Source organism: Ceratotherium simum, chromosome X (genome assembly GCF_057802395.1).
Source record: "Ceratotherium simum simum isolate JZ-2026a chromosome X, ASM5780239v1, whole genome shotgun sequence".
In the NCBI taxonomy this organism is placed as follows: Eukaryota; Metazoa; Chordata; class Mammalia; order Perissodactyla; family Rhinocerotidae; genus Ceratotherium; species Ceratotherium simum.
The window spans coordinates 80,485,436-80,509,409 of NC_141940.1; the positions used below are offsets into that span (position 1 = coordinate 80,485,436).

The following is a 23,974-nucleotide window of genomic DNA, read 5'->3' on the forward strand; positions in this document are numbered from 1 at the left end:
ATGTGTTTCCTGAAGGCAGCATATTGTTGGGTCTTGCTTTTTAATCCATCCTGCCACTCTGTATCTTTTGATTGGAGAGTTCAATCCATTTACATTTAGGGTAATTATTGATATATGAGGGCTTAATGTTGCTGTTTTGTCACTTATTTTCTGGTTCTTTTGCATTTCCTTTGTTTCTTGTCCCATTTGTTTTGGACTGCCAATTCAGTTTGGTTGTTCTGTCTTATGACTCTTCTAGTTTTCTCTTTGTTTATCATATGTGGTTTTGCTTTGATTATTTGTTTAGTGGTTACCTTGAGGTTTGGGCAAAAAATCTTGTGTATGAGATAGTCCATTATCTGATGGCCTCCTATTTCCTTATACTAAGTCAATTCAGTCACTTTCCTCTTCCCCTTCTAAGTTGTTCTTGTGATACCTTATTCTATCTTGTGTTGTGGCTGTGTGTTTACAGTGATGAGGTTAAATTTATTTTTGGTGAATTTCTTCCTTTGATCTTTGAATTTAGTATTTAAGTGGTTGCTAACCTATTCTGGTAAAGATCTACTATTTTTATGACTTTATTTACCTACTTTTCTCCTTCATCCAAGCTTTGTGTTCCCTTTCTTTTCTTTTTTTCAGGCCTGAGGGCCTTCTTGAGTATTTCTTGTAGTGAGGGTCTCCTGGCCATTAACTCCCTTAGCTTTTGTTTATCTGGGAGAGTTACTATTTCTCCATCATATTTGAAGGATATTTTTGCTGGATAGAGTATTCTTGGCTGAAAGTTTTTGTCTTTCAGTATTTTGAATATATCATTCCAGTCTCTTCTAGCCTGTAAAGTTTCTGTTGAGAAATCTGCTGAAAGGCTGATGGGAGTTCCTTTGTACGTTATTTTTTGTTTTTGTCTAGCTGCCCTTAATATGGTTTCTTTGTCATTGACCTTGGCTAGCCTTACCACTAGGTGTCGTGGTGAAGGCCTTTGTCTGTTAATATATATAGGTGTCCTGTTGGCTTCGCTTACTGGTATTTCCTGCTCCTTCCCCAGATTTGGGAAATTTTCAGCTATTATTTCCTTGAATAGGCTTTCTGTTCCTCTTTCCCTCTCCTCTCCCTCAGGAATACCTATAATTCTTATGTTACATTTTCTAATAGAGTCAGATATTTCTCAGAGTCTTTCTTCATTTCTTTTTAGTCTTAGTTTTCTCTCCTCTTCCATCTGGAGTATATCTGTATTCCTATCCTCTAAGGTGCTAATTCTTTCCTCCATATTGTCAGCTCTGTTCTTTAGAGATTCCAGATTCTCCTTTATATCCTCCACTGTGTTCTTCATCTCCATCAGCACTGATTGGTTTTTCTTTATGATTTCAATCTCTTTTGTGAAGAAACTCCTAATCTCATTGAATTGTTTGTCTGTGTTGTCTTGTATTTCGTTGTGCGTTTTTATGATAGCTATTTTGAAATCTCTGTCATTTAGTTTATGGATTTCTGTGTCTTCGGGGTTGATTTCTGGGTGCTTGTCATTTTGTTTCTGGTCTGGTGATTTCATATATTTTTGCATTGTGGTTCCTGTGTTGGTTTTGTTTTTCCTCATCCTGGAAATCTCTGCTTGCAATTTCCACCTGCCGCTACTGTCTGGTGGTAAAATGCTGTGTAGTCTAAGCGTCCTGTGCTCTGCCCCGGTTTTTCTGCTGCGATCCGCAGTGTTGTTTTTTTTTTTTTTCCCTGCTTCGATCCACGGGTCCAGTCATTTGATCAAGTCTGCCGCGGACCGCTTGGTCTGGTTTGTCACGGATCATTTGGTCTGGTCTGCCATGGATCGCTAGGTCTGGTCTGGTCGGTTGAGCTGCAGAGTCCGGTTTGCGGAGAGGGGGGAGCTCTCTCTTTTTCTCTCTGGGTCCCTGACTTGGGAGTCTTCTCGTTTGCCCCTCTTTATCCGCTCTCTGGGGTGCTCAGATGTTGATGGTAGCCCTGTGGCTCCTCTGAGTACTCTGTGCGGGAGTTTCCCACTGGCTGAGAGAGCCCAAAGAGCCATGGTTTCCCCGCTGAGGGCCGCCCCCTCCCCCTCTCTGGGAGCCTCGTGGACCGGGATCACTGATCTGATGGGGAGGGAGAGGAGTTCTCCTTACCTCTCCCCACTTCCTCTGGGGGCCCAGCACGTTCTGCTCTCAGATGTGCGGCACTGTGGATCCCTCCGCTCTAGCTTTTCACTGTCTGGTATTCCATTGTTGGTCTGTGACTGTTCCTTTTGTTGTATCTTGTCGGGGGAAGAGTTCACGTGAAAGCTCACTCCGCCATGATGCTGACGTCACTCTCTCCAACTTTGACCCATCGTGCATTTTAATATTTGGTTTTTTATCGTTTTATTGTTGAGCTGTATTTTTAATATATTCTCAATTCAGTTGATTATCATATATATAATTTGTAAATATTTCTCCCACCCTTTGGTTTTCCCTTTCACTTTTATGATAATGCCCATTGAAGTACACAAGTTATCAATTTTTATGAAATTCAAAATATCTATTTGTTCTTTTGTTGCTTTCTTTTGTTATTTTTTCTCTTTCCTTTTCTTTTAATGTTCTATTTAAATATTCATTGCCTAAACAAAGGTCAAGAAGATTTATGATTTTGTTTTCTTCTAAGAGATTTATAGTTTTAGCCCTTACATCTAGGTCTATGATTTATTTTAAATAAATTTTTATATATGATATAAAGTAATGGCCCAAATTCAAACTTTTATGTATAGATATCCAGTTTTCCTAGCACTATTTGGAAACCCCATTGAATTGTTTTCATAGCATTTTGAGTATTATTTCACAGAAAATGTGTAGAATTCTCTTTAGTCCACTCAGTCTATTCTCTTGATCTACAGGTATACTTTTTTTATTATGATGCACTTTATTGTGCTTTGCAGATATTGCGTTTTTTACAAGACCCTTCACAAGCAAAAAGATTATGACTCACTGAAGGCTCAGATCATGTTTAGCATAATTTATCAATAAAGTATTTTTTAATTAAAGTTTGTATATTGTATTTTTAAACATAACTATGTTGAACATTTTATAGACTACAGTATAGGGTAAACATAACTTCTATATGCACTGGTAAACAAAAAAATCTGTGTGACTCCTTTTATTGTGATATTCACTTTATTGTGGTAGTCTGAAACCAAACCTACAATATCTTTAAGGTATGCCTATATATGTCTATTCTTTCCTCAGTACAAACTTGTCTTGATTACTGTTGCTTTTTTTAAAGTTTATATAGTTTCATGTGTACAATATAATGATTTGATATATGTATATATTGTGAAATGTTCACCACAATAGGTTTAGTTAACATCCATCACCATAAATAGTTACAAGTCTTTTTCTTTTAATAAGAACTTTTAAGACCTATTCTCTTAGCAAATTTTAAATATACAAAGGAACATTATTAACTATAGTTATCATGTTGTACCTTACGTCTCCAGAATTTATTTATTTTACAACTGGAAATTTGCACCTTTTGACCACCTTCACCCATTTCACCCACCACTTGCCCCCATCTCTGGCAACCACCAATCTGTTTTCTGTATCTATGAGTTTAGCTTGTTTTCTTATTCCATTTGTACGTGAGATCAAGGAATATGTATATTTCTCTGTCTGGTTTATTTCACTTAGCACAACGTCCTCAAGGTCCCTCCACTGTCTTGGCTATTGGAAATGATGCTGCAGTGAACATGAGAGTGCAGATATCCTTTTGAGATAGTGTTTTAATTTCCTTTGAATAAATACCCAAACGAGGAACTGCTGGATCATATGGTAGTTCTATTTTTAATTTTTGGAGTCACCTTTTTACTGTTTCTCTTAGTTGCTACCCCAATTTACATTCCCAAAAACAGTGCACAAATATTTCCTGTTCTCCACATCCTGGCCAGCACTTATTTCTTGTCTTTTTAATAATAGCCCTTCTAACATGTGTCAGGTGATCTTTCATTGTGGTTTTGATTTGCAATTTCCTGATGATTAGCGATGTTGAACACCTTTTCATGTACCTATTGGCCATCTGTATGTCTTCTTTTGAAAAATGTCTATTCAGGTCTTCTTCCTTTTTTTTTTAATTGCATTGTTTTTTTGCTTTTGATTTTTGTGTGTTCTTTATATATTTTGGATATTAACCCCATTCAAGAATATTATTCACAAATATTTTCTCCATTAGGTTGTCTTCATTTTTTAATGGATTACTTTGTTGTGCAGAAGCTTTTTAGTTTGAAGCTTTTTAGCTTAGTCCCACTTGTTTATTTTTACTGTTATTGCCTTTGCTTTTGGTGTTAAATCCAAAAATCATTGCCAAGACTGATTCAAGGAGCTTACTGCCTATGTTTTATGTTAGGAATTTTCTTGGTTTTGGGTCTTACATTCAAGTTTTTAATCCATTTTGAGTTAATTTTTGTATATGGTGTAAGATAGTAGTCTGGTTTCATTCTTTTGCATATAGCTGTCCAGTTTTCCCAACATCATTTATTAAAGAGCCTGTTATTTCCCCCATTTTATATTCTGGATTGCTTTGTCATAAACTAATGGATCATTTGTGTGTGTGTTTATTTATGGACTCTATATTCTTTTTCATTGATCTATGTGTCTGGTCAATATAGTACTGTTTGATATCAGGAAGCATGATGCTTCCAGCTTTGTTCTTCTTTCTCAAGAGTTTTTTTTTGGATAGTCAATGTCTTTTGTGGTTCCGTACAAACTTTAGGATTGTTTGCTCTATTGCTGTGAAAAATACTGTTGGAATTTTGGTAGAGATTGCATTAAATCTGTATATTGTATGGCTTAGTATGGGCATTTTAACAGTATTAAATCTCTCAGTCCTTGAACACAGACTATCTTTCCATTTGTTTGTGTCTTCTTCAAATTCTTTCATTAACGTCTTATAGTTTTCAGTGTATAGTTCTTTCACCTCCTTGGTTAAATTTATTCCTCGGTATTTTTTTTCTTTTTGATGCAATCATAAATGGGATGTTTTCTTAATTTCTCTTTCTCATAGTTAGTTATTAGTGGATAGAAATACAACAAATTTTTGCATATTTATTTTGTATCCTGCAACTTAACTGAATTTATTGATTAGTTCTATCAGTTTTTTGGAGGAGTATTTAGAGTTTTCTGTATGTAATATCATGTCATCTGCAAATGGTGACAGTGTTACTTCTTCCTTTCTGATTTTGATATCTTTTATTTCTTTTTCTTGCCTAATTGCTGTGGCTAGGACTTCCAATACTATGTTAATAAAAGTGGTGAGAGTTGAAATCCTTGTCTTGTTCCTGATCTTAGAAGAAAAGTTTTCAGCTTTTCACCATTAAGTGTTATACTCACTCTGGGCTTGTTTTATGGCCTTTATTATGTTGAGGTACCTTCCCTCTATACCTACTTTGTTGAGTGTTTTTATTATGAATTGATGTAGAATTTTGTCAAGTAATTTTTTTGGATCTACTGAATGATCATATAATTTTTATCTTTCATTTTGTTAGTGTGGTGTATCATATTATTTACAGGTGTTAAACTTTCCTTTCATTCCTAGAAAAATCCCACTTGATCATGGTGTATGATCCTTTTAATGTATTGTTGAATTCATTTTACTAATATTTTGTTGAGGATTTTTTCATCAAGGTTATTGGTTTGTAATTTTCTTTTCTTATAGTGTCCTAGTCTGGTTTATAGTATTAGAGTAATGTTGGTCTCATAAAATGAATTTGAAAATGTAACCTCCTCTGCTATTTTTGGAGGGGTTTGAGAAGGGTGGGTATTAATTCTTCTTTGAATGTTTAATAGAATTCACAAGTGAAACCATCTCATCATCGACTTTTGTTTGTTGAGCGGTTTTTGATTACTGATGCAATCTCTTTACTAGTAATCAGGTTGTTCATATTTTCTATTTTTTCATGATTCAGCCTTGGTAGGTTGTATGTTTCTAGGAATTTATTCCTTCTAGGTTGTTCAATTTCTTAGCATGTAATTGTTCACTGTAGTCTCATGATTTTTTGTATTTCTTTGGTATCAGTTGTAACATCTCCTCTTTCATTTCTGATTTTATTTATTTGAATCCTCTTTTTTTCTTGATGAGTCTATCTAAAGGTTTAGCTAATTTGTTTATCTTTCAAAAAAACAGTCTTAGTTTCTTTGATCTTTTCTATTGTCTTTTTAGTGTCTATATCATTTATTTCTGCTCTGATCTTTGTTATTTCCTTCCTTGTACTAATTTTGGGCTTAGTTTATTCTTCTTTTACTAGTTCCTTGATGTGTAAATTTAGATTTTTTATTTGAGATCTTTCTTATCTTTTTAAACTCAGGTATAATTGACATATAACATCATATTAGTTTTAGGTGTACAGTGTAATGATTCAATATTTGTATGTATTGCAAAATAATCACCACAACAAGTCTAGGTAACATCCGTCACCATACACATTTATAAATTTATGTTTCTTGTGGTAAGAACTTTTAAGATCTACTCTCTTAGCAACTTTCAATTATGCAATACAGTATTATTAATTATAGTCTAATATAGATTATTTGTAAACATTTTTATAATTGAGGTAAATTCACATAACACAAGATCAAACATTTGAAAGTGTACAATTCATGGCATTAGCATATTCAGAATGTTACACAACCATTGTCTCTATCTAGTCTCAAAATACTCCAAGATGTTTTCATCACCTCCCAAAGAGAACCTATAACCACCTAACAACCACTTTCCATTAGCCCTGACCTCAAATCCTGGAGACAACCAATATACTTTCTGTCTCTATGGATTTACCTATTTTTATTGCATATAAATGGAATATATTTTATATAAATTGAATCATACAATATGTAACATTTTTTATCTGACTTCTTTAACATAGCTTAACATTTTCCAGGTTCATCCACCTTATAACATGTGTCAGTACTTTATTCCTTTCTTGGCTAAATATTCCATTATATAGATATACCACATTGTGCTTACCCATTTATTTGTTGACGGACACTTGAGTTATTTCCACATTTTGGATATTGAGAATAGTACTGCTATGAATATTTGTGTTCTTAAATACCTGTTTACAATTTTGGAGGGATATATGCCTAGGAATAGTATTGCTGGATCATATGATAATTCAATGTTTAAATTTTTGAGAAACTGCCAAACTGTTTTCTTCAGTGCTACACAATTTTACAATTTCTATCTCTTTGTTAGTATTCTCATTTTGTTTCTGTATCATTTTCCTGATTTTATTTAGTTGTCTATCTTCATTCTCTTTTAGCTCATTGAACAGCTTTAAAACTGGTGTTTTAAATTCTTTTTCAGGTATTTCAGAGTTATGCATTTCTTTAGTGTTGGTTTCTGGAGATTATTTGGGCTGTATTTCTGTCTTTGCATATCTTGTGATCTTTTTTTGGAATTTGTTCATTTGAAAAAATAGCCACCTCTCCCAGTGGCTTCAGGCAGGACAGACCTTCACCAGTTAGACTGTCTGGAGGTCCTGTGACCTCTCAAATCCTTTCTGGATATATGTCTTCTCTGGTTTTGTGTACATGCTTTTATTCTAGTATAAATGGCTTCTTTTAACTATCTTACTTTCTTTAAGCAGCTCATCCCTGTTTCTCCTCAGGAGCATTTAATTTCTGTTTTTGTTGTATTCCTCTGCCCATAATCTCTTGATCTCTGCAGTGCCTGCTTGTGGAATAGCCTTACTAACCTAATGTTTTGTGGTGCTGACCTTTGTTTTCATTAGTCTCCCACCTTGTTTCCAAATTATGCCACTATTTCCCTCAATTACCTATGCTAGATGAGACACAGACTAGTACTTCAGGTAGCCCCAGGCAGCACCAGACAGCCTATACTATTTGATGCAAGTTCCATTCTTTTTCTTCCATCCCAAAGGAATTGCCTGGAACTGGAAGATTTACTACTGACTGCACCAGGTTATGCTGGGTTGGGGAAGGGGCAGTGGCAAACAAAATGTCCCAAATTCTTCTACCTTTCTTGATGCAGTTTTTTCTAGTAGTTATGCATTCATCTGGGTGATACAGCCTCCTAACTGGTTTGTGCAGGTCTCACAAATGTATTTTGATCTGTATATTCCTGTTACCTTGGTCTCTCTGTGGAAGAAGGAGGCCCTGGATCTTCCTAGACTGTAATCTTGGTGATGTAAATATTTCTTCTTGACTCAGTGTCAGTAGCTTGTAGAAATTTGTACATTTCCTAGGTTATCCAGTTAATTGCCATACAACTTTTCAAATATATATATATATATACAATTTCTGTAAGGTTGGAGGTAATGTCTCCTCTTTCATTCATGATTTTAGTAATTAGAATGTTCTCCTTTTTTTCTTTGTCTGCCTAAGTTTTGTCAATTTTGTTGTATTTTCAAAGAACCAACTTTTGTTGACTTTCTTTATTGCATTTCTATTTTCTATTTTGTTTGTTTCTATCAGATACTTTATTATTTCCTTTCCTCTGCTTTCTTTGTGTTTAGTGTTTTTTTATAGTTTTTTAGTGTGGATTTTAAGCTTATTTATTTGAGATCTTTATTCTTTTATAATCTAGGAAATTAGAGGTATAAATTTTCTTCTGAGCACTGCTTTCAGTGTATTTCTTACTTTTTAATTTGTTGTATTTCCATTTTTATTTGTCTCAAAATATTTTCCAATTTCCCCTGTGGTTTCTTTGACCTATTGGTTATTTAGAAATGTGTTTTTAATTTTTGTATATTTCTCATTTTCCAAATTTACTTGGGTGATTTCTCTCTAACTTTATTCCATGTGGTCATAGCACACTGTGTGATTTCAATAATTGATAATTGTTTTTTCATCCTAACATATGTTCTGTCCTCAATAGTATTACATGTGCACTGGAGAAACATATGTCTGTTTCAACCTTTTGTTCTTTTAGTTTGGCTTCCTGTATTTTGGAGTTCTGTTAGGTGCTTATATGTTTATAATTGTTATATGAATTATAACATATATATGTTATATGAACCCTTATATGAAGGGTTCTTTTTTATTATTGTAGAATTCCATTCTTTGTTTCTTTTAACAATTTTATCTTAAAGTCTATTTTCTTTTTGTTTCAGTGTAGCTGAGATAGGTCTTTCGTGTTTACTGTTACCATGGAATATCTTTTTCTATTCTTATACTTTTGACTTATTCTTGTCTTTTAATGTAAAGTGAGTTTGTTGAATCATAATTTTAAAAACAATTTATTCCACCAATGTCTACATTTATTTGGAGATTTTAAACCTTTTTAAATTTTATGTTATTGCTGATAAGGGAGAATTCACTCCTGCCATTTTGTTCTTTGTTTTCTATATGTTGTATATCATTTTTCTTCTAAGTCCCTCTATTACTCTCTTCTTTTTGTAAGTAGACATTTTCTCATGTATCTTTTTAATTCCCTTGTTCTTTCTTTTATTCTTTATTTTTGAGTTATTTTCTTTTTGGTTGCCCTGGAGAATATAACTAATATATTTCTTTGTTTATAACAATGCAGTTTATATTAATAAAAACTTAATTTCAGTAGATACAAAACTTTGCTCCTGTATTACTTTATCTCTCTCCTTATGTTGTTATTATCACAAATTACATCTTTATACATTCCATATCCATTAATGCAGATTTATAATTATTGTTTTGTTCATTTGTTTTTTTAATCAGATTGTAATAAATGGGAGTTATAAGTGAAAAAGATATTAATACCAACTTTTATCTTTACCTATGTAGTTGTCTTTTCTGGTGTTCTTTAATTACTTGTGTAGAATTGAGTCACACATCATTTCATTTCATCTTGAAGGATAGCTTTCATAACATCCTATAGGGCAGGTTTACTAGTTACAAACACTGTTTTGTTTATCTGAGATTTTCTTGATTCATCCTTCTTCCTCATAAAAAGAATAGTTATACTTAGCAGGAAGAATAGGAAATACCACTACTCATTCTTCCTGGAAGTGGAAGTAGTATATTTATTTGTGTGTATAAATGCTCTGCCTAGATTTACACTTTTTACAAGTCTAAATAAAGAATTTGTAGGCTTAGTGACATCACCAAGATAGAGCAAAGAAGAACAACTAACAACTACTCATGGACAAGACGCCCCTGAGAAAATCCTAGAACATGGAGGTGAGGTTGAAGCACCCCTCTTCACCACAGAGACTGAGACAGATCACATTAGAAGGGTAACAGGAGTGGCTACATGCTAACCACATTACCCCTACCCCAGGCCAGTGTAGCACCACAATAAGAGGTCTCCCCAGAGCCTACAGTTCCTCCAGTGGGAAAAGAGAGCCCAAGGTGGACATCCACCTCCCCCAGCATTATGAGTCACTTCTTGGGAGTCATACTCCAGTCTTGCCTAATGGGGATCACGAGGGAATCTGTAGGGCTTGACCACTGAAACTGGATTGTGATGGAAAAGGAGGAAGGGGCTTGCAATAACCAGCACTCAGATCTTGGCAGACTGAGGTCATGTCTGCAGCACACAAGTAGTAGTCCCAACCAATGGCTCTGCTTATATGCAGAGCCAAGACAGTGGTGCAGTCTGATTGTCAACTTAGTGGGATGTAGGACGTGAAAGAGTCTTACAGGCCCCAGAGCCTCTCTTCCTGCCCTCCCTGCTCAGGCAGAGGCATTAATGCCTATCCCCATCCATGTCTGACTGTAGCTTTTAGTCCCACCAATCCAGAAAGCCTGATGAGAACACCTGGGAGGTTGTTTGGATCTGGCTCTTGTATTCTGCCTGGGCAAAGGAGGTAATTCATAATTCTGCCCTGATGAGGAAGAGGGAGAATCCCCCTCCACCCTTTCCCTTAAGGTTCTTATGGCTGGTCAAATAATTAAAAGACAAGTTAGCAGGAGAAAATAATAAAAAGTTTAATAACATGTATACATGGGAGAAAACCAGGGAAACTGAGTTTCTCAACACAATGGTAGAGATTCTCGTCTTAAATACTATCTTCAGCTAAAGGCAAAGGAAGATGTTGGGGGTGGGGAGGGAGACATAAGGGAGACAGATATTACAGTAATCAAGGATATGCAGGTTTAAGTCTTCTCCTTCCACACCAAAAAGAGTTTTCACAGATAAGGCCACCCCCCTTCCCAATACAGAGAGGGAGATACCTTTACAAATGGAGATTTCCCTTATAAATGTAAGTGTTTGTCTGGCAACTCTTTGCAGGGCCACCTAGAGAATGTGGCCCGGAAAGACAGAATTTTTGATAAGAGAGGCTTGTGGTGTCTTTTTCATTGTAACATTTATTTTACATTAGCTTACAGCCATCATATGATAGTAACTCTTTCCTGGAACGGGTCTTTTATGTTAAATTCTGTAGGCAGCCTGGGGGAGGTCAAATGTCCATCAGAGAAAATAATCAGGGTAAAGAGACATATTTCAGGGTGGCAAAGTTTTGATCTCCCACAGTCCTGCCTTTGAAACTAAAAGTTGCACAGTCCTTTTGAAACTTGAAGAAGTTTCACAGTCCAGAAGCTGCATTGGTAGATTGTTCCATCTCACTGAACATATTTTTTTAGTCCTGATAATAAATCAGTTCAATTAAGTTCTATTTAGAAGGTGGTGATGCAGTATATTGTGGAAGCAAGCAGTCAAGTATTTAATAAGAAGCATTTCTATGGAAACAAAAGAAAAACAAGGTTAATGATTAGATCAAATTGTAAACCAGTTTCTGAGCTCAGAGGACAGCCAGTTAGGAAGATTTTTAGTGTCAAAGAATCTTTTTCAGTTTAAAATGTCTCTGATGATGTCATTGGGTAATCTCTCAAGTTTATATCTAGTCCACCTGCTTCAATTTGTAAGGCTTCAGGATAAAGGGCAGGTTTTGTTCTCAGTGATTCCAAATGAAAATGATGGGAAAAAAATCAAAAACATTAATTTGGAGATCTGTAGCCAGATATTTTAGGAAACTGGAAGAAATCAGGATCCAGTCCCATCAACAGATATAAAAAAAATCTTCAAAAGACAATTGACAAAACTAGGATCTAATATCTACAAATGTAGACTATAGTTTCCATTGGAATAATTTCTCTCTCTAAAATCACCCTCATTTTTATTAAAGATAGCCAAATTAAAACTAACTAGTTTGCAAAATAAGTCTATTTTTAATAAACTTGGCCCAATTACTTACCTAAGTACAGCAAGAATAGCAATTGATAATATAAGCTGTTTTAAATCTGCTTTGCTGGAACCTTTTATAAGGAATCTCTGATTGAACTTAAAAGGGCTCTCGAGGCCAGGAAAGCCAAGCCAAGGACTTTTGTCATCAGACTTCGCCTGCAATACCTACAGATTTGGGTGAATTCCACTCTTCTTGTGGTTTCACCAAAATATTTCAAGGTTCTTTGTACCTGCTAGATAAGTGACATTCTTTATTTATTCTGGTAAGTGCTGCTTGGAACATAAGGTACCAGGCCAATATTTCCACGTGGCTTTATTCCATAAAGTCCAATCTTCATTCTTCAAAAGCTGTATGGTTATATAGCAAATATGATGTTCCAGTCACAGCCTTGGTAAAATAACCAATGTTTCCAATTGTGTCCTGTTATAAGGAGAACAGATTCTTATTGAACTTATGCTAATAAGTATATTGTCATGAAATAAGAATATTTACTTACTAAGAGTTTTCAAGTTCTTGAGGGATCAGGTAGAGAGAGAAAAGAGAAATATTTCAATTTTACTTACAAAAGTATCACTTACCAAATTGTTATAAGTCATAGCTAGCTCAGGAAAAAGAGAAAAATTTTCTTTAAATCTGGAAAAATCAAACATTTATTAAAATCAGTAATATTTCAAATGAAAAATTATAATCATCCTCATCAGTTCATTCAGTCCTGTGTAATAAATTCTTATTCCCAATCTTTTTGTTAGCAGCTTCATGAAGTCACCAGTTTCTCAGTTAGAATTCTCTAATTTCTTACCCAATTCAGTTTTATAATCTGAAAGTTTGTCAGAATCCTGGATTCCAGAGTAAATGTTAGAGTCATTAGAGCAAAGAAATAAGTCTGTAAACAAGACATCAAAATGGCAATTGACAAAGAAATCCAGTTAATTTTGTGACATACAATATTTTAAATAATAGTAACCAGAATTATGACTGGTAACCAGGACAGATCAGAATTTCAGTAATGTTATACAGTTTTAAAACACATATCAATAACATTCACCCACTTAATACCACCTAAGAAGGTTTATCATAAACACTTGATCAAGTATGAGACAATGTTCATTATGAAACCGTCAAGGGCAGACAGAGAGTTAAAATAGTCAAAAAAAACCTTAATAGAGAGACCTCAGTCCTTTTGAACATAGGAAATTATTTTATCCAAACATAGATCTTTTGTCTGTTAGGTAGACTTACTCAAAGGTAAAGAAACCTTTTATAACTTCTCAGATGAAAAGTTTAAGAAAAATTATTCTTTTAAGAGAAGACCAAATTTTAATTTTGTACCAGCTTACTTTTGACATTAAAACTCACTTATGGTTTTAGTTTAATCTTAGCAAAATTGACCATGCATAAAACTCTTTTTCCAGAATTCCTCTTCCACAAACCCTCTATTACTTTCTTTTTACATTTAGAATTTGTCCCATGCCTTCTTTTTTCCCTTCTAGTACTTTGGGACAGATTTATCTTTCTTAATCAACCAAAGAAAATATTTCAGTTCTTTGTACCTTCTTTGCTATATACATCTTACTTTCCTTGTATACAGAACTGTTTTCCTTATTAATTTTTAGTAACTTTAATTACATATTAGAATTTTAAACCCTTAGAAACCTTAATTTGTAAGTAATTATAAACTTTCTTTTACATTAGTATTCTGTGGCTTGACAAAACACTTTATAATTTTTGGAAACAATACTTTATAGTACAATCTTTTAATAAAACACAAGACAAGTTTACTAATAGACCCAAAACACCTTTTAGTTTTCTTGTAATAAGAAGCCAAAAGTAGACAAACCTATATTAAGCAATTAACGTTTAATATCTTATCAGAAATTACAGTAATCAACGGTATTCAGATTTAAGTCTTCTCCTTCCATACTGAAAAGAGTTTTCACAGACAAGGCCATCCCCCTCTTCCCAATACAGAGAGTGAGATACCTTTACAAATGGAGATTTCCCTTATAAATGTAAATGTTTGTCTGGCAACTCTCTGCAGGGCCACCTAGAGAATGTGGCCAGGGAGAGACAGAATTTTTTATAACAGGGGTTTGTGATGTCTTTTTTATTGTAACATCTATTTTACATTATATTACAGCCATCATATGATAGTAACTCCTTCCTAGAACAGGTCTTTTATGTTAAATTCTTTAGGCAGTTTGGGGGAGGTCAAATGTCCATCAGAGAAAATAATCAAGGTAAAGAGACATATTTCAGGGTGGCCAAATTTTGATCTCCCACAGCCCATTGCTGAGTGTAGCTCCCAGTTCCCCCCAATCCAAAAGTCTTGCCAGAATGCCTGGGAAGCTGTGTATCTCAGCAACAGTTGAGCAGAGTCCAGCAGGCAGAGCTGATTATCTGTACAGCAAAGCCAGTGGCCTTGTTTGGCCAGGGAACTTGGTAAGTGGGTCGGCTTGAGTCAGGAGCACAAAGACCCTTGTCAGCTTTAGAGCCAGCTCTCCCACTCTGGCTGGCAGGGAGTCTGATTCATAGCTCCACTCCCTGCTGAGTGTAGCTCGTGGTCCCACCCAAACAGGAAGCCTGACCTGAGCACCTGTAAAACTCATAGCTTCCAATAATAAAAATCTCCCAACAAAAAAAACACAGGATCAGATGGCTTCACTGGTAAATTTTATCAAACATTTAAAGAAGAATTAATGCCAATTCATCTCACACTCTTCAAAAAAGATCAGACTTGTGGTTACCAGAGGTGGGATATGGGTCTTGGGGGAATTTGACGAAGGTGGTCAGATGGTACAAACTTTTAGTACTGGGGGTGTAATGTATAATATGATCATTCTAGTTAGCAAGGCTGTATGGTATGTTTGAAAGTTACTAAGACAGGGACCAGCCCTGTTACTTAGCAGTTAAGTGCACACGCTCTGTTACTGATGGCCCAGGTTCGGATCCCAGGCGTGCACCGAGGCACCACTTCTCTGGCCATGCTGAGGTCGCATCCCACATACAGCAACTAGAAGGATGTGCAACTATGACATAGAACTATCTACTGGGGCTTTGGGGGGGAGGAGGAGGATTGGCAATAGATGTTAGCTCAGAGCTGGTCTGTCTCAGCAAAAAGAGGAGGATTAGCATGGATGTTAGCTCAGGGCTGATCTTCCTCAAAAAAAAAAAGAAAGTTACTAAAACAGTAAATCCTAAAAGATTCTCATTACAAGGAAAAAAACATTTTTTGTATCTATATGAGATGACAAATATTAACTAAATTTATTGTGGTAATCATTTGACAAATATATAAGTCGAATCAATAATGCTCTACATCTTGAACTTATGTAGTGCTCTACAGGCATACCTTGTTTTATTTTGCTTTGCATTATTGCACTTTACATATATTGCATTATTTACAAGACCCCCCCACCAGCAAAAAGATTACAACTTGTTTAAGGCTCAGATGATGGTTAGCATTTTTTAGCAATAAAGTATATTTTAATTAAGGCATATACATTTCTTTAGACATAATGCTATTGCATACTTAATAGGCTACAGTATAGTGTAAATATAACTTTATATGTACTGGGAAACCAAAAAATTTGTGTAACTCACTTTATTGCAATATTCACTTTATTGCGATGGTCTGGAAAAAAAACCCACAACATTTCTTATGTATGCTTGTATGTCAATTATATCTCAATAAAACCAAATGAAAAAAAAGAATTAGTTTATGAAGAACAGTTTTTGTAATTTATACAATCTATATTCACTCTTTCTACATTGGGAAATGTCAGTTACCATAGTGAGTTTATAATGGTGAATTTAATGATACCAGAAATGGAGAAAATTTTGATATTGGTTCCTAAACAAAACGTCTTTCCAACACACCAAAGGAAGTCAAAGAAATCTCCCATAAAATAGCAAGTCCGTTCAAGTTACCTCAGCAGTAGTGTATAGAGATATAATCTACATATCTGATTTTCAATTTTTATTAAGCATAGGAATATAGTCATACATCACTTAATGAGGGGAATACATTCTGAGAAATGCATCTTTAGGCAATTTTATTGTTGTCTCAGCCTAGAGTGTACTGAAGGGGAACAAAATTTGCCACCCCAAAATGTGTCTCTTTAACATGAAGATTGTTTTAGGCTTATTATTTTTAAGAAATAATAGAATCAGATAGTTTTCCTTATTTCTTCCCCCTTAACTGCCTAAAAGAATTCAGATTAAAAAAATCTGTCTTAGGAAGTGAGCTATCACCTTAGCATAACATGACCTAGCTAGTAGACAGGGAGGAACCTAGAAAAGCCCGTTTGTTGGGCTCCCTTCTGTGGTATTCTGTTTATGTGTGGCCAGATATTTGTTTTCCAAAGGTTTGCTCTTCTTCACCTACTTGTGAATTGACTTCCTTCCCTTTGAATTCCATGATCCCCACCCCCAGTGTCTTCTTTTTTCTTCACCTAAGGATGTATTTCAAGGAGGGCTTCAGCCATTTTGGTGAGTTGTTCAGTTTTCCTAGGTTTCTCCCATATATACATGTTATTAAACTTTTGTGTTTTTCTCCTATTAATCTGTCTCATGTCAATTTAATTCTTAGACCAGCCAGAAGAACATAGAAGGGTAGAGGAAAATTTCTTCCTCCTGTACAGTACCTACACAAACCTAGATAGTATAGCCTACTACACACCTAGACTGCATGGTACCAGTCTTATGGGACCACCATTGTATATGTGGTCCATTGTTGACCAAAATGTCATTATGTGGTACACGACTGTATGATTAATATTCCTATTAATAAATGGAATCCTCATTATATAGATATGGATTAAACTTACAGGTTGAAAGACATCCACTCTACGTGACTTCATATATATGCTATATATTTTTAATTTTGTTTTTACTTATTTCCCTTTGATGATAGTAAGGAGTTCCAGTGAAACTCTGGAAAATTAATTATTCATGAGATATTAAAAATATCCTAGGATAAATACATACAGGATTAGGATTAATAATAAATAGTTAGATGTGGTTAGATACATAACAAAATGTCACTGACTGGAAAATTATGTCAGTTTTATTTCCTTCTTAATGTTTTTAAATTTTGTCTAATGTCTATAATGAACATATATTATATTTACACTGATAATATGTAACACAAAATAGTATGTAGTCTGCCCAAAATAAGTATACATACTCTAGTTTTGTTTTTGTTTTACAAAATTTATTTTTCTTGGCCAATGCTAGTTATCTGGCTTGGGTAGCCCTGTATAATTTGAAAAGTGGGATAGAAACCTTAAAATAATCAACTTAGAGAAGGTGATGTGTTTTTATTCTTCAGCATTTCTCAACTGTCCTAAGAGATAAAATACTTATTTTGTTTTCTTTCAGTGACAATTATACCTAGATAGTTTTAACATACTTGTTCCTAGAATGTATTAGTTGAAATATTATGTTTAACTCTTCTGTGAAGGACTAAATCATAGCTTAATATTGAGTATAAGAAAAAATGCACACATTCATAATACTGAGTCTTTGTTGCACATCAGTTGCCAAAATTCTTTGTGTAAAGAATATGTTCTTACATCATTATAGCCATTAATTCTAGGAATAACTGATAATGGTAAAAATCATTACACTTTAAATTTCATACAGGGATGCAAACTAAGCCAACATTTTCCTTTACCAGTAATTTTAATCAAGTCATAACAATGTCTTATTAGCAAATGAGTATTTTTCACAATGGAAATACATATGAACTAAACTATGATTCATAACTTACTATTTTTTTCTCCATAATGAATATTAATATCTTGGTGTTTGAATTTATCCTGTCTATCCACTTATCTGAGTTCAGTTCTCCACATTTTACCTTTCTTATTTTATTCTTACTTGTTTTTCTAACCTCACTGTATTATTTGTTCTTCATTTTTTTCCTGATAAGAGAAACCTCCTATGCTCTTTTCTTGTTTAGGTATTTTTTAATTTCTTTGGGTTGTGGCCCATGCTGTATCCAAAACAGTTTATGACTGTGGTTCTACCAAATTACTTTGAAACCATAAAGTTCCTTTGATATTTCAATTTCAAAATATGTTTACATAAAAATTGCAAGGAATTATTAACTTTTATCTAATACCAGTTTATTTGCTTAAAAAAAACAAAATAAAATGAATATACAATCACTGAATTCTCTGCAAACAACCCCTTTTGTTTAAAATTAAAACTCAAAATTTCAATCTTTTGCAGTTTTATTCCTTTGCTTTCCTCTATATGCCTTATCTTTGGAAGTGAATGATATGCCAACACTCCCACTTATTTAAACAATTTTACACTATCAGCTATATTTCATAACTTTTATTTTTTTAATATTTATAATTTGCATTTTCTTTTTTGTCCAATTTGGAAATACATTATTGCAATATATGTTATGTTTCCCAACACATTTAGCTGTGTCCCTATTCACTATCAACCAATATTATTTTGTTATTTCACAGACTAGAGTCAGATGTTTCAGCCTATTTGTTAGTTCACATTCCTGTCTCAAGGAAGCATATTGCCTGACCCCAATGATATTTTTTTTAATTAGCACATATTTATTTATTTATTTTTATTCTGATTTTTCCTTCAATTTACAGCTAACTAGCTACCATGAAACTTTTATGTTCTATGCCTTTTGTATCATGTATTTTGTTTTAATTGAGGGAAAATGTATATAACATAAAATTCACCATTTTTACAATTTTTAAAGTGTAAATCAGTGGCATTTAGTACATTTACATTGTTGTGCAACCATTTCAACTATCTCATTCCAGAACATTTTTGTCACTACTAAAGGAAACTCCGTACCCATTAAGCAGTCACTCCCCATTCTTCTCCCCCAGCTCCTGGCAAGTTAATTGATCTTGCCACTAATCTGCTTTCTGTCTCTATGGATTTTCCTATTCTGGACATTTCATAGAAGTGGAACCATACACTATGTGGCCTTTTGTAACTCATTTCTTTCACTTATAGTATTTTCAAAGTTCATCTATATTGTAGCATATATAAGTCCTTCATCACTTTTCATGGGTGAATAATTTGCCATTGTACGGATATGCTGCATTTTGCTTGTCCATTCATCAGTTGGCGGACATTTGGGTTGTTTCTCTCTTTAGCTATTGTTAATAGTGTTGCTGTGAACATTTGTGTACAAGTTTTTCTTTGAACACCTGTTACCTTTTCTTTCAGTTGCTGCAAACTTTTAACAATTTCCCAGAGTTCTGACAAATTTGTCTCTCACGGTTTCTACTTGTTTTTCAGTGTTTTTGTTGGGAAGCAAGAGCTTGAAGCTGCTACTGTGCCATTTTGCTGATGTCATTCAGCAATAACTATTGTATTAATAGATTTTTAAATAATTTTAACTATCTTTGCTTTCCTAGAATAAATCTCTCTTCGCCAGAGAGTAGTCATTTTTAAGCTCTACTGAATACTGTTTGCTAATATTTTATTTCAAAAATTTGCATTAATACTTATAAATGAAATTGGTCTGTAGGATTTTTTTCTGTTTTTTTTATTGTCTTTATTAGTTTCTGGTATCAATGTTATACTGAGTTTATAAGAAGAATTGACAAAGTCTTTTTTTCTGGATCTAGTAGTGTTTAAATAGTGTAAAAGTTATTAGTTTACTGAAGAGTTTAATTCTCACATAACAGTATTTCCACCTGGCACCTTTGTGGGAATAGCTCTTTGACAGCTTTCTCTTTTTCTTCCATGCTTCTTGGTTTATTTTGATTTTCTACCCTGTTTTAAGCAAAATTCAATAATGTATATTTTCTGGAAAAGTTTTCATTTCATTTAATTTTTAATTTGCATAGAATTATAGAATTTGTGCTCTTATATTTTTGTAAGTTCCTCTGTCTCTGTGGTTAATATCCCGTTTTCATTACAATTTGTAAATACTAGTATATTTCCCATTCATCTAGTGTATTACATTTTTTTTTTCCCAAGTATCAATCCTTGGCTTTAGTATCACTTCAAATGTGTTTTCCATTTAATGAATTTATATTTTTCTTAATTAATTAATTATTAGTCCTTATGTTTTCCTTAGTTTTTTTGTTGTCATTTTCCTAACTTTTTTACTTGGATCTTAATTTATTTTAATTCACTTTTAATAATAAAACTGTTTATTATTACGAATTTTATAAGTATTGCTTGATATATCGTGTTCTCACTTTATATTTTTAATTCAGAAGTGGAAAATAGGTTTTTATCTCTCATCACCATGGACTGATTGATGATGGTTGACCAAATCATCATGTTGATGAAAGTCTGAGGCAATCATCTACATGCAGTGGGATAGTATTCCTTGATCAATTAACTCTGCCAAGAGTGTAGAAAGTAAGATTGGAATTTTTTAAAATCGATTTTCCTTTCTAATTCATCACATTTAGCTTTTTTTAATTTGATCCAAAGATGTTTAAGAGTTTTTATTTGTTGTTTTAGTAAAACTTCAAGAATGTGTATTGTGGAAGATGCTGTGATGAGCCACCAATATCCTCCTTCAGGAATGAAGTACTTTTTCCCCCGTTGCTGGGAGAGCAGCAGGCAGACAGCTGTTAGCCCCCTTTCAGGGACTGCTTCAGCTGAAGAAAGTTACCTTGCTCAAGGTCATGCCCTATTCCGAGGTCAACTCATATCCAGTGACTGACTGAAGCAAGGTTATAAATGTCCAACCTATTTGCTCCACCTGTTTTTGTAAATAAAGTTTTATTAGAACACAGCTGTGCTCATTTGTTTATGTATGGCCCATGGCTGAGTTCACATTACAATGGCAGAGTAGTTTTGACAGAAGCTGTAATCATTCAGAAAGCCTCAAGTATTTATTGTCTGGCCCTTTACACAAAATGTTTACAGAGTCCCACTCTAAAGGATTGTTTTAGCTCTAGAGTTTCCTTGTAGGATTGTGTTAGGTTGTCGTTGGGACTGAATTACAGCTAGACTTCTCCTTCTGCCTACTCCTGCATTCTTTCCCTTCCTTCCGCAGTTGTTGATCCCAAGGGCACTCTTTAATAAACATTCTTCACACTAAATTCTGTCCCAGAGTCAGCTTCCCAGGAACCTAACCTACAATATATATTCTTTCCTTCTAGGTTATAAGTATATCTTTCTGTTTATAATCAACCTTATTATAGTCTTTATATCTATAATATCTTAATTTATTTGTTGTTTTACTTGATCTTTAAATGATTGAAAGTAGGTCAAAGTCTTACCACTGTTGGATTTTTGTATACATTTCCTGTAACAGTTGCTGTATGTATTTCAAAACTATGTCATTGTAATAAAACTTTTCATGACATTTATTATTTGTAGGTTGTATCCTTCATTATTATAAAGTACTACAAGCTTACTGCATGCCTTTTGCTATAAATTCAAATGGTGTTGATATCAACTTGCTTCCTTTTTTTTTTTTTTTGGTAAATTCTTACTTTCCAAATTTGAATTACTTTATTTTTGGTATGCCTTTTACAAACAACATATTTGTGTGTATGTGTGTAACATTCAAATGCTTATATACATAGACTAATCTTAGCAATGGGGGAGGTCGAGAAGTGAAGCTAGTGGTTTTAGATGATGTCCAGCATCTTGAATTTCTTACATAGTCTCCTGTCAGTTCTGACATCTATGAGACTAATAGGCCTATCCTATAAGTACACTGTTTGGCATGATCCTGATGGAATATCACTCATTATGTTGAATGTAAGTCATGATATTTTTCATCTTTTCTTTAACCTCTTGGCTCAAACATAAATGTGAGACTCCATTTGAATATGTTACCATTGATTTGGTAATATATTCTTTGTTTAATTAAAAGAATGGATGGAAAATATATACCATTATATAAGAAGCAGGATTTACTAAAGTTTTTAATAATGTGGATTAAAAGAAAAATTGGAGAATGTACTTTTTAATCATCCTTTGTTTTATTGGTTATGTGTCTACCTTGTTTTGATCTACATTGAATTTAAAATATTTTTCATGATTAATTTGGGTGAGGTATTATAAGATGTAAATATTTCTAATACCCTTTTAATACATATTTAAAATCTTCATAAAATAACATTTGAACCTATAATTTTTGTAGTCATTATGGTCTACAGTTATACATTTTATAATTTTTACTATAAATCGTTAAAGTATAATACTACAGGACTTTTTTAGGTAAGCAATAACACAATACTTGTTTTACGAGGCAGAAGACTTTCTCTTAAGGTGATTTGTGTTTGCCTTGATATCATTTCTCAGCTACTTATGGTAGTTCTTCCATAATTATTCTTTGTATGCTTCCATGGCGGTAAAAAAATGTTTAATACTTCTCAAGCTACTAGGAAAAATGCAAAGTCACTGCATATAAATGACTTTGAAGTGCACTTTTTGATAAATTAAGTTTGTGACTAATAATATAATGAATGTGTTTGTGATTAAAAAGTGTACAACCAGGTCTTGAAGGAACTGTAGTTTGTGTTCTTCAGCTAATATATAGTTTCTTTATTTCTTACCGGAACACGTGGTTACTCTACACTTCGCTGGTAATTAGTGTGGTTTTGAATATCTATCATAACTTCTAATGATTATTTGGCTAATTTAGTTGCCTATTTGAAGTGAGATATTTTAAATATTATCATTAAAATAGCTATTATAAAATAACTCTGACATAGGTCAAATAAACGTCATGGTTCAGAGTGGATTATAGGCTTTATTAAAATAAATCTAAACATATTGTCATATTACATTTTCAATGTATAATATTTATTTTACTCAATTACCATATATTTGATACTCTTATATATTGATGCTCAACTGTAAGCCTGATGCTGCTAGTAATAGTTTCTAAATTAAAATTAGATAAACATATAAAATAGAGCCTTTAGCTGGAAAAAAGACATATTTTGGCCATAATCTCATATAGCACGTGATCTAGCATATGTCCATATAGATAAACATATTTGTGCTTTTTCTATATCAAATAAACCCTCTTTCTATATATACATATAAATATATACACACGTGTAAACACACATACACATACGCATATTTCAAGTGAAATCATATAGTGCAAGCAATAATTTTTTTCACATTAGGGTCATGATACATTAGCAAAGGAGCATTTTGGAATGAGAATAACCATAGAATGTTGGAATAAATGCATTCACATACAATTAAATGTCAAAGAGGATTTAAATAAGTTTTTCCATGATCCACTCTAAATGATTTTTGTGCTTATTTTCTAGTAAAATAATCAAAATTATTTGTAAAGCAATTGGCTTTTATAAACTAAATTGAATTCAAAGTTTCAAATTACTTCGCATAAATTCACCCTGAAAAGAAAATATGTTAGAATAATATTTTGATAATTACATTCAAGAAGTTTTAGTTACAGTTTAACATATGGAAAGGAAATGTATTAACACATTCTATCATGGATTTTTTAAAAAACAACTTTATTGATATGTGATTCACATACCATAAAAGTCACTATTTAAAATGTATAATTTAGTATTTCTTAGTATACTTATATTGTTGTGCAACCTTCGCTACTATCTAATATTAAAACATTTCATCAACACAAAGATAAACTCAGTACCAATTACCAGTCACTCCCCATACTGCCATTTCCAAAGCCCCTGGCAACCACTATTCTATTTTCTATCTCTATTGATTTGCATATTCTGGATATATCGCATAACTAGAATCATACAATATGTGGCCTTTTGTGTCTGGCTACTTTCACTTAGATAATGTTTTTAAGAATCATTGTGTTGTGGCATGTATCAGTATTTCATTCCTTTCTATGGCTGAATTTCATTGTATATGTATATACACTATATT

The 23,974-nt window shown here is 33.4% G+C and overlaps 1 long non-coding RNA gene across 1 annotated transcript; it reads right to left on the bottom strand.

Moving 5' to 3' along the window:
* Positions 1-11,155: 11,155 nt before the first annotated feature.
* LOC147911905 (uncharacterized) lies at positions 11,156-12,755 on the bottom strand. Its single transcript, XR_015550561.1, has 3 exons — positions 12,700-12,755; positions 12,351-12,541; positions 11,156-11,615 (listed from the first exon to the last, which is right to left on the bottom strand). It is a non-coding gene; the product is annotated as an uncharacterized LOC147911905 (long non-coding RNA).
* Positions 12,756-23,974: the final 11,219 nt, after the last annotated feature.